This window comes from Diadema antillarum, unplaced genomic scaffold (genome assembly GCF_040938485.1).
Source record: "Diadema antillarum isolate AM-2024a unplaced genomic scaffold, OU_Dant_1.0 seq00002564_RagTag, whole genome shotgun sequence".
Classification (NCBI taxonomy): Eukaryota; Metazoa; Echinodermata; class Echinoidea; order Diadematoida; family Diadematidae; genus Diadema; species Diadema antillarum.
The window spans coordinates 25,063-35,894 of record NW_027273164.1 but is presented as its reverse complement, the minus strand read 5'-3'; positions in this window follow the sequence as shown (position 1 = coordinate 35,894).

The following is a 10,832-nucleotide window of genomic DNA, read 5'->3' as shown; positions in this document are numbered from 1 at the left end:
TGCATACATGGTAGATCAGTGGAACTTATTGTGGTCCTTGAGCAGAGAATCCAAACACCTGAAAAATCTTAAACAAATTACACTGAAGGATGTTGATGACATAGGAGCCTCACATATTTCAGAAATGTAGCAGTGTAATTCCATTACAACACTGCTTGCTTAACAAGTTCACCTCCAGGTATAGAATCTACAATGTATGCAGGCCTTCTTTTGTTCTTCTTCCTTGAGCCCTAACTCTTGAATTCCTATGGTGAGGCTGCCATGTCATCATCCTTGTTCAAATACTGCAATTTGATAAATTTTGGAAACATTCTTATTCCCCATCCCAGTCACTATAAATTCTGAAACTCTTGTACTCAGTATAACTAATTTATAGCTGTTCAAATGTAAAAGTCTGAAAAATCATCCAGAGGTCTCCTTTAACCCTAACTTACCTGGGCTATTTAGCGAGCTTGAATTCCTGGGGGGGGGGGGGGGGCATTATGGCCCCCCCTTCAGATCTCGGCCGTTGATCGCAGCGATCGCCGCAAAATTTTGCATGAACATAAAGCCGGACGTAATCTACAAGACTACTAAGTTAGATTTTCAAAAAATTTGCATTTTCTATTTTAAATCAATTAATTATGCAAATATATGCAAAAAACCTCATTTTTCGTCTGTAATTGGCTTATAAAAGCTTATGGAATGCTGATTTTTGGTGTAAATATTCCTAGTGACATTCCAAACATTTGTGTGTAAAAAAAAATTCAGTATCACAAATTAATTTCTTATGTTTTTTATTGTTTTATCAATTTTTTATGTATTTCTTAGTTTTTTCGAACTTTTGTTTTTGTTGTCTTTTTCAACAGAATTTGTCATACACATTTTTGAAGCATAATTATACTGAAATAAAATTGATTTCAGCAATTAAAATTAAAAATATGAATCTTTATATGAATTAGTTGAAAAAACACAATTTGTATTGACTTTGTACACAAAATCACGTTTTTGAGCAATTTTGGGGTTGACGAAAATTTTTTGAAGGGGCGTGGCTTCAGAATGGTATGCCCGGAGCGCGACAAATTTGGTCTCAAAAGTTGCGCGAGACTTGAAAGTAAAAAGTCAGCGAGCGGCGCTGTCAAAAAATTTTGCGCGCCGGAATGGTCACGGAATTTGTCGAGGGGGGGGGGGGCCATTATGGCCCCCCCCCCCCCCCCAGGTAAGTTAGGGTTAACAGGGGCTGCGGGACCGGGGGTGTCAAGGTCACCCCCCCCCCCCCCCCCTAGACGCACCGGCGTAGCCAGGATAATCTTGGGGGGCGGTTACTATGCAAGGGAGCGAAGCGACCGACACCCAGCAAGTGGATCGAGCGAGAGGGTAGGGTGTGGGAGGGGGGTGTCCCCCATCCCACGGTGAGAACTTTTAGCATTTTGATGTTGTAAATGGTGCAATTTGATGCATGTTTTTGCGTGTTTTATCGACTTGAAATGGCCCCACTTGTTTAAGGTAGCAGGATATTTTGATGGGGATTATTATTGAACAATTTGCCTATAAAGTGGTAACTTCTTGTATTAATTCTTAAAATGAATTTCATGAACGCTGTCTGTTAAGCAATCAAACAGAAAAGGCATGCACACGAGGGTGTACATAAGGGCTATTTTTCCTCCCACACGAAGGTGATTTTACATTTTCAGACCTGAAATTCAGCGATCTGGTGCAAACTTTTGGTGCAATACTTGGAATTAATAAATAGGGCTTTTTTTCAGGGAAGTGTTAATAGCAAAATCACGGCATTTAGCTCTTATTCCGTATGTGCATCATCTGTGTGTATTTACAAAGTCTAATGAGGTAGAGGGGGAGGGCGATGCCCCCTCCCGCTCGACGAAGCTTTTAAGTTTTTAGAATTGAAATGAAACGATCTGAAGCACACTTTTTGAGGGAAATTCGGAAATTGTCATTCCCCAAAGTGTTTTAAGTCTATAGAGGGGACCAATATTAAAAATGGGAGGGTGGCAAGATACCCCTCCCATATTCGAGGGAGCTTTTTTTTCCTTCATTTTTAGAACTGAAATTCAACAATCTGGTGCACACTTCTGTTGGAATATCTGGAAATTTGTCAAGCAGAGAAGTGCAAGTCTGTGGAAGGAGACATAGCAGGATGATGTGGGAGGGGATAAGCCCTATTCTCCCTCCTACATGAGGGAGATTCTGTGTTTTCTGATTGCAGTTAAACGTTTTGGTTCACACATTTTGTGGCATATATTTGGAAAACTCAAAGTGTAGCCATTATAGTCTACTTGTATGCATGGGGGGGGGGGGGGGGGGGCAAACAGGGAGAAAGCGTGGGAGAGAGCTATCCCCAGCCTTCCCGTACGAGGGAGCTTTTGCCTTTTTAAAGTTGAAATTGAGATATCTCGTATACGCATATTTGATGGAATATTTTGGAAATTATATTATGGGTATTGTAAATTTTTTTCCCCGATTTGTTCCGTTTTTCTTTCTTTCTTTTTTGTTTTTTCACGAACCAAAAGTGTGTGTGTGTGTGGGGGGGTGGGGGGGGGGGCTGCACCCCCCTCCCGATTCCGCGGCTCCTGTTTGATGCAAGGGTGTACACTGGCACAGGCCTGATGGTCCCTGACCAGTAAAAATCACTGTTGGACCAATAACTTTTTCAGGAACTGACCAGTAAAAGAAAAAAAAATGGAAAAACTGGGTACTTATTGGTCTGACAGACAGGTCAGACCAGTGTAGAAAATTGGTTAGTGTGCAGCCCTCCTTAATGGTAATGATTATATTTTTGAGTCATAACTGTATGTATTACAAAACCACTTCTCAGCACTTTTTTGAAGCTAAAATTGAAGCCAGATATTTACACTTTATGAAGTCAAGGAACTTACCAACTTGCTCAATTTGTCAACTTCAGCCAGTGCCTGCTCCAATTGAGTCTTGAAAGACAATTTTTCTTCTTCCAACTATAAAATGAGCAGATGAAAAGAAAATGAACACAGAAAATAAACTAAAACTTGTGATAGTGAAAAAGCTGCATACAAGAGCTTGAAATGTACATGTACACTGTATGTGTAACATCACTGGTTGCACATGTGGTTCTTCCCATTATTTGCAGTTTGGGAATTGAGTATATGAATATAAGAACGACCCAAGTCCATGGAAGATCATTTCGAGTAAACTAAAAAAAACTTCATATCTTTTTTATTTGTCCAATAATATTCTATTTAACTGTGATGGGAAGGCAACATTGTATATACAAATTAGAACATATATTATTATGACAATTAACATTTACATTAATTGTGGAGAGGCCATTTTGTGTGGTGGACTTGGGTCGTTCTTTGATTCATATGGACTTGGGTCGTTCTTTGATTCATATACATGATATTCTGCTATAGAGATGATAGAAGGATGAGAGAGGGCGCTATTATATGAATGTAAGAATGACCCAAGTCCTTCATTCTTACATTAATATAAGATTTAACTCATTCATTTTAGGCACTTCCGGGGGTAATTAGGATTTATCATTTACACACAAGATGAGTCCATGCATAAGCTACAATTTCCCATGTCAAACTAAATTTGGCCAAAAATTGGACTTGGGTCGTTCTTATATTCATATACTCAATTGGCCTTTGTCCTGAATTCATGAACACAGTGTGAACAAGGCAATGTTTGTTCTGCTACTGAAGATGAAATGTCACAAACACTGAGCAACAAGTTGAATTTAACACGTTAACACATTGATATCAAAACTGCGTTCAGCATGACACAGCACTATTGATTGTCACTTGTAATTGAGCAAGTGACGCTAAAATCTTGATTATTAGTCTTGGTGCTCAAAGGGGGTAATATGATTTTCAAGGCTGATATTGAACTACATTGTATGAATGCATTGTAGTACAAAGCTTTGCAAACAAGTAAATGTGACTGCCCAGCTCAAAAGCCATAAGAAGTAGGCCAAAATGAAGAAATTTCTAGATGTCTACATCTATAGTTTAAAAGAGTGAGCTCAAAGTTTTAAAATGATTGACAACAAGCTGACATAGACCCATCCTAACCTATTATAAAGCGATTGAAATAGGAATGGTAGGAGGTGCCACTTCATAGAAAAGGGAGAATTTTGATAAAGATTAGGGTCACTCAGGCATGCTATGCAAAACTGTCACTGAAACATGTTCCATTTCCAAGTGAAAGCAACACCTATCCACAAAAAAAAAACCACACCAAGAAATACTGCTTATGTATCTCGATTTCCATTTTGTTTGAAGATTCCAAATGTTGACAAAATGTGACCGTGCATCACAAAACGAACAAAAAGTCGCACACACTGATTTTGTGTGAGGACTGAAAATAGGTGAATTGGGTCAACCTAGCAAATACTGCGTTTTTCATATTTTCTGATACAGCAGGTCTTCCTCTACACTATGCTGAAATCTGGGATCATAAAACGGGCAGGAAAGTGTGTTTTTAAGCAGTTTATCTCGAACATGTTTTTGGTAGAATCGTGTGATTAGATGTTTCTTTAGAGTCCCCTTTTCATTTCTTAAAGGGATCATACAGTTTTGGTTGAGACCTAATTTCAGGTTTCTAACATTTTTTGGTGAGATAATGAGAAACCTCTTATGAAATATGAAAGAGCATGTAATTCTATGAGGAATTCACAGTTTATTTGACGAAAATTGGTTTTGAAATGGCTGAGATATCCAAAAAAGAGCGATTCTAATAAAGTGTGGGACCCACACTTTATTACGATCGCTTTGTTTCACTTTGTTTTTGGATGTTTCATTCATTCCAAACCCGATTTTCATCAAATAAACTTTGAATTCCTCTTAAAATGGTATGCTCTGTACTATATCATAAGTGTTTTCTTGGTATCTCGCAAAAAGTTAAAAGCCCAATTCTCATCTCCACCAATACTGTACTATCCCTTTAAAGACCTTGTATACCTGTAGTCTTCACTTTCAACTCTCATAATTTTTGACAGGATAATGCTACTGCTTTGAAAGTTGGCATTGATTATGGACAGAATGTGTTAATAAGGCATGCTCAATTTCAGTTTAATCTGATAATCCCTTCACTGTTGTTAGTTACTCCAGCGGTTTACATCCTGTTTATTGTCCTATTCATCACACAGCTTGGTAAAGATTAAGCGCTTGAATAGACACTGTACTTCAGAGCCTCTTTTCTCAGTTCACACTTTTCCTGAGTGTGTGCTTTCTTTCCAATATTTAGATAGGTTAGGAGAGTCCGTTTGATTTGAGCTATACATCATTTTAAAGCTTAAAGTCTACTGTTTCAGAATATGCTCTTAGTAAAATTTTATGGCTGGCGACTTTTTGTTTGTTTTGTGATGCAGGGTCACATATGTAGAGATACTGTATGTAGAGAGTATGTAGCGAGATTACTCTCTTAGGTGGGAGTAACCAGACAAACTTAAATTTGAGACGGTCAACCCAAGTGACTATTTTGGTCCATTACAGAGAATCCCAATCTGTGACTTTTTGTGGGTTTTGAGTGGGTGGTCACAAATACAACTTTCAACACTACTTATAGTTTATCATTAAGTTGCATTTTCTTACAGACACCAGTCATACACACCTTTGCCATTGACAGGGCAGCTTCCTCACTGTCCCTAATGACCATGTCCGTGTAGAGGTCCAGGCCTGACATGTTGGACTGATCATCAGTTGTGTCCAAAGGGGCAGCCCTGTGCTCAATATCATCTTGTGTGCACGAAAGAAAGACAAGGAATGCAAGAAAGGGTGAAACCAAGTAAGGCTTTGTAGATCACGAAGCATTTCTTATGTAGGCCTTCTTGCTTGTGGCAATGTGCTGAGCTGTTCCTTTCCCCCATAAAAAACAACACACAACTGCACGCAAACACCCACAAACAAACAAAAAGACAAACAGATACATATATCTTCAGCTGTCATGGAAGTTGGTGCATGCCCCTTGCTGCAACAATGTGACAATCCATCATATACTTTGCAACATAAGTCCATTATAAAAAAAAAAAAATAATAAATAAATAAATAAATAAATTAAAAAAAAAAAATCAATGTTATCATTATCAGTAACAGCACTACTGCAAAAACTATTTTCATTACCGGTATGTTATCATCATGAAATAATTCTTTCCAGACTTGATTACAAATACTCTGTACATGATGTAGATCTATTAAAAAAGATTTATGGAAAATCTCTCTTGAAAGGAAAAAATCCACAATATCACTCACCTTAGGCTAGTCAGAGCACAAGTTGAAACTCTTAACACCATTTCTCATTTAATAAAGGAGACAAAACCATAAAAAATAGACTTGAAACAACAATGGCCACCCTAGGAATATTTAGATGAAGTCATACACCTCTGTACTCTTGCCAGTCAATACAATAATGAGCACAGTGCAATGTTATCTTACCATATGAAAAGTCTTCTGCGTCCATTGCTGCTTGCTGGAGGCTATCTTCATATTCATCATTGCCTGCATCCATGACTTTGAAAGCTCTGAAGAGAAAAGTACAGTACACTCCCATGAAACGAACATACAAAATTTTGTAAAAATGTAGTACAAATTCAGGTCCAAATATTGCTATCTACATATATACATGCTGCATGCATCTTTATTATATGCTTAATCAGGGTACTTTTATTTGTTCAGCTTTGGTTCCACGTTTCTTTATATGTATTGAAGTTCATGAGCCAGCAGAGCCACGTGAATGACCATAATGATTATGTCTCATTTTGAAGGTATGGTATTGCTGCAGAGAGCTGTCTAAAAAGAGTCACTTTCTGACATAATTCCGCTGTAGGTCACACAGTTCATCAGCATACAGACAGAAGGATGAAGAAATGCCATTTGGATGTGGTTGATGAATGGTAGAAAGAGAGTAGGGCCGATAACAGAACCCTTGGGACGCCAATGAGACCTCCTTCCACACTTCCACACATCAATAACTACAGCTTGATCCTGTAGCGGTTACTATTCAGCAAGTTTGCATCCATTTCAGACTCTCCTGTGGTGCCATAGTGTAGGAGAGTACAGTAGATCGTATCACTGGACGCTTTTTTTTTCATGACTTTGAATTTCGTACTCAGAGGATGAAATTTCGGCTAAAAATAACACCACTTATTTACAGACTCCTGGAAATTACAAATTCAGCCAACTTATGTCAATTGTTCGCTCCAGTTTTTAGAAAATATGCTTTAAACATGCCCCTCTAAAAAAAGTTGTCTTTTTGCGCGGTGCAAAATCACATTGTATTACCGGACACGATTTTCGTAATGGAATAATTGAGGTCTTTTGCACCTAGTCCTTGCACCAGAATCACAATTCATCCCATACAAAATCACTGTGCACATTCTCACCGAGCGGATGACAAAGAAAAAATTGGCAAATGAGGCTCAAATTTCGTATTTTATGGTAAAATGTCTGTCTTTACGCAATAAAACCTTGTGTAAGTTGTGAGAAATCGACTTTTATTTTACGTGCTTTGTCTATGGGAGCTGCATGCGCGGGTGGCGAGTTGCGGGCCCCTTCCTTAGCGCACAACTATTCCGCATTGTTCGCGTTTAGAGGACGATAGCTACAAATTTCCGACAGAGAATCCGATATCGATCAGTGAACTTGAGGTTCTATGGGAATCTTCAGTATTTTTTCTGTGTGTGAGTGGGATTTCATAGAATTTCAGTCACGAAATGTAATTCAAACATGCGTTAATATTAACTATGAGTATGACGAGGTGGGTACACGGTGCGGGTCACTCAACTATAAATTTGAGGTAAAATGTGAATTTCTTTGTGTTTTTACATTTTTATGTCACGTTTTTTGCGATTTCGGTCCACACAAAGTTCTGTGAGGCTAATCTACGAAGTCTTGCGTGTACAGAATGCGACATTAGTACACAAAAATGTGAGTATCCAGTAAATACCATGGTGTCCGGTAATGCTACAATTGTACTGCAAGGTAATACCATGTCCATGGTGTCCGGTAACTACATAGAATTTTACATATGTAATACCAATCTAGTTCTACCTACAATAAATTTAGTATTTATACTTGGGTGACCCGCACCTCGTCATAGTTAATGTTTGCGCATATTTGAATCACAATTCGCCACTGAAATTCTTTGAAATCCAACTCACATACAGGAAATATGCTGAAAATTCCAATGGAATCACAAGTTCACTGATCGATATCGAAAATTTGCAGCAATCGTCGTCGAACGCGAACGATGCGAAAAAGTTGCGCGCTAAGGAAGGGGCCCGCAACTCGTCACCCGCGCTCCCATAGACATACACGTAAAAGATGCGTGCGGGGACAGTGGTGATTAATTTTTAACACGTAGGGTCCTATTCCGATTAAAATTTCTGATTTTTCGCGAAAAACTGTTCGGTTTTCACCAAAATTTGCTTGGTTGTGGTAGCCCTGGTTAATAAAAGTTTCAAGCGTACTGAACACAGTCCCAGGCATAAATTTTTGTTTAGTGCGCTTAAAACAATTTTAAGCGTGGGTGACGGTATTCGGGCCCCTGACGAGGTCAGTCCGGGAAACCAGCTCATGAGGACCGCTCCCGCGTACGAGGACTGCCCCGCCTCATGAGGACCGCCCCCCCCCGCCTCATGAGGACCGCCCCCATGCCTCATGAGGCCCGGGGGGAACGCCTCATGAGGCCCCCCCTATTCACTTCTATTCATCTCACATCTGACATATAAATTGTCGCAACTTTGCAAGGTGATTTTTTTTTACACACACATGTCCACTATCCATGATGAAAAGAAGAAAAAATCCTATCTGTTTTTTTTTTTTAAAAATCGAGTTTTAATCAACCGATGCAGAGCGCCCATTAAAACACGTGTTTTAATGGGCGCTCTGCATCGGTTGATTAAAACTCGATTTTGAAAAAAAAAAACAGATATGTTTCATAAAGCTGTTCGTAAAGTTACGAACGACTTACGAGCGACTGGTGATCAGTTCTTGTGCTGAATTATGGAAATTCTGATAAGTATATCACATCAGAACTGATCACCAGTCGCTCGTAAGTTGTTCGTAACTTTACGAACAGCTTTATGAAACGGGCCCCCTACAGGTTGCCACGCGGGCCGAGCAGTGCCATGCGCCGCGTGCTACCCAATTGCGCAATGAAATCTCAGCTCACAGACTGATCGACATCAACACGTGTTCGCTACCAGTTATTGTATGCAGAGACATTGTATTTGCTGTATGTGGCGTGGTACTGTGTCCATCATACACTCCACTCGCGAGCTCGCTATATAAAACACACGGTACACAGCTATCCAACGAAGAAGTCTAACGTTAGTGTTAGGAAGGCCGAATGTACTAACAGTTACAGCTACACAGTCGAATGCAGTAACATAGTACAATGTTTAACAGTAACAACGTGAATGAAGGCATCAATCAGACTGCCTGTAACCGTGTAAGCTGTATTGCCTGTAACGTTAGGAATGATACGAGGCACGATCATGCTCGCAGCTCGATCCATGCACCGCAGGAGCGGTAATTTACATGGTAAACTGTCCACTACGCTCAATCGAGCGAGCACTACGAATTCCCGATGCCTTCAGGACCGAGATATCGAGTGAGCTTATCGAAGATTAATTGTACATGTATTTCTTATAGTTATGCATGATGCAACGTAGGACCTAGATCTAGTGCAGTATTTTGAAGAAGTTAACCTCGCTGACGCGACCAGCAGGTGGTGGAAGCGTGCGGCACCGATGCCGCGCTTCCGAGTTTTCCGTTCCGAAAGCAAAGAAGAAAATAATCACGATCGCGAATTTGCTTTTCGGAACCGAGAAAAATAACGTTAGTACTCGAGTCCGGTGCACGAGTTTCCATCGAGCCAACACACAAACGAGTTAGCTGCCAGCTAGCTAACGTTAGCTGGCATCTGCCTGGCAGCTAACGTTAACTACAGTATCGATAGCTAACGTTAGGTATCGATCGCTAACGTTAGCTTTCGTTAGCTAACGTTAGCCAGGACACTTTTCATGACACCAACGTTAGGTGAAACGTTAGGTGAAACTTTATTGTGACGGATACTGTACTTTGTACTAACTACCGGTACTAGTGATGACTGATATAGCCTGACGGTGACCAGATGCTGTGCGACAGGGCTGTGTATACTGGTGATTGTGATACCTCTCTTGCCAGCAATTTAGTCTGCACTGACCAGACGATAGAACCATGTACAGCCTACATACCCTGCGCGTGTATGTCCACGTTCTACGACTGTTAGTGCAATTTAAGCAGATCTGCCAGGTCTGTCTTCTCATAATTACTAGTAGAACATATAGTAACATTACGGTGTCAATCCAACGGTGTCAATCCAATTTACGTTTTTTTTATCGAGTTTTTCGACGTCTACAGCTGGCTGTAGAACTTCTAGACCTCTAGGATTTTTAAAACACGTGTTTTAATGGGAGCTCTGCATCGGTTGATTAAAACTCGATTTTTGAAAAAAAAAAACAGATAGGATTTTTTTCTTCTTTTCATCATGGATAGAGTCTAGTGGACATGTGTGTGTAACAAAAAAATCACCATGCAAAGTTGCGACAATTTATACGTCAGATGTGAGATGAATAGAAGTGAATAGGGGGGCCTCATGAGGCGTTCCCCCCGGGCCTCACGAGGCATGGGGGCGGTCCTCACGAGGCGGGGGGGGGGGGGGGGGGGGGGGGGGGGCGGTCCTCATGAGGCGGGGCAGTCCTCGTACGCGGGAGTGGTCCTCATGAGCGGGTTTCCCAGACTGAGGTGCGGGCACCTCACTAACGTTATACTGCATATAACAAAACAGATGGCTCAGCCTCAGGATCTGGATCT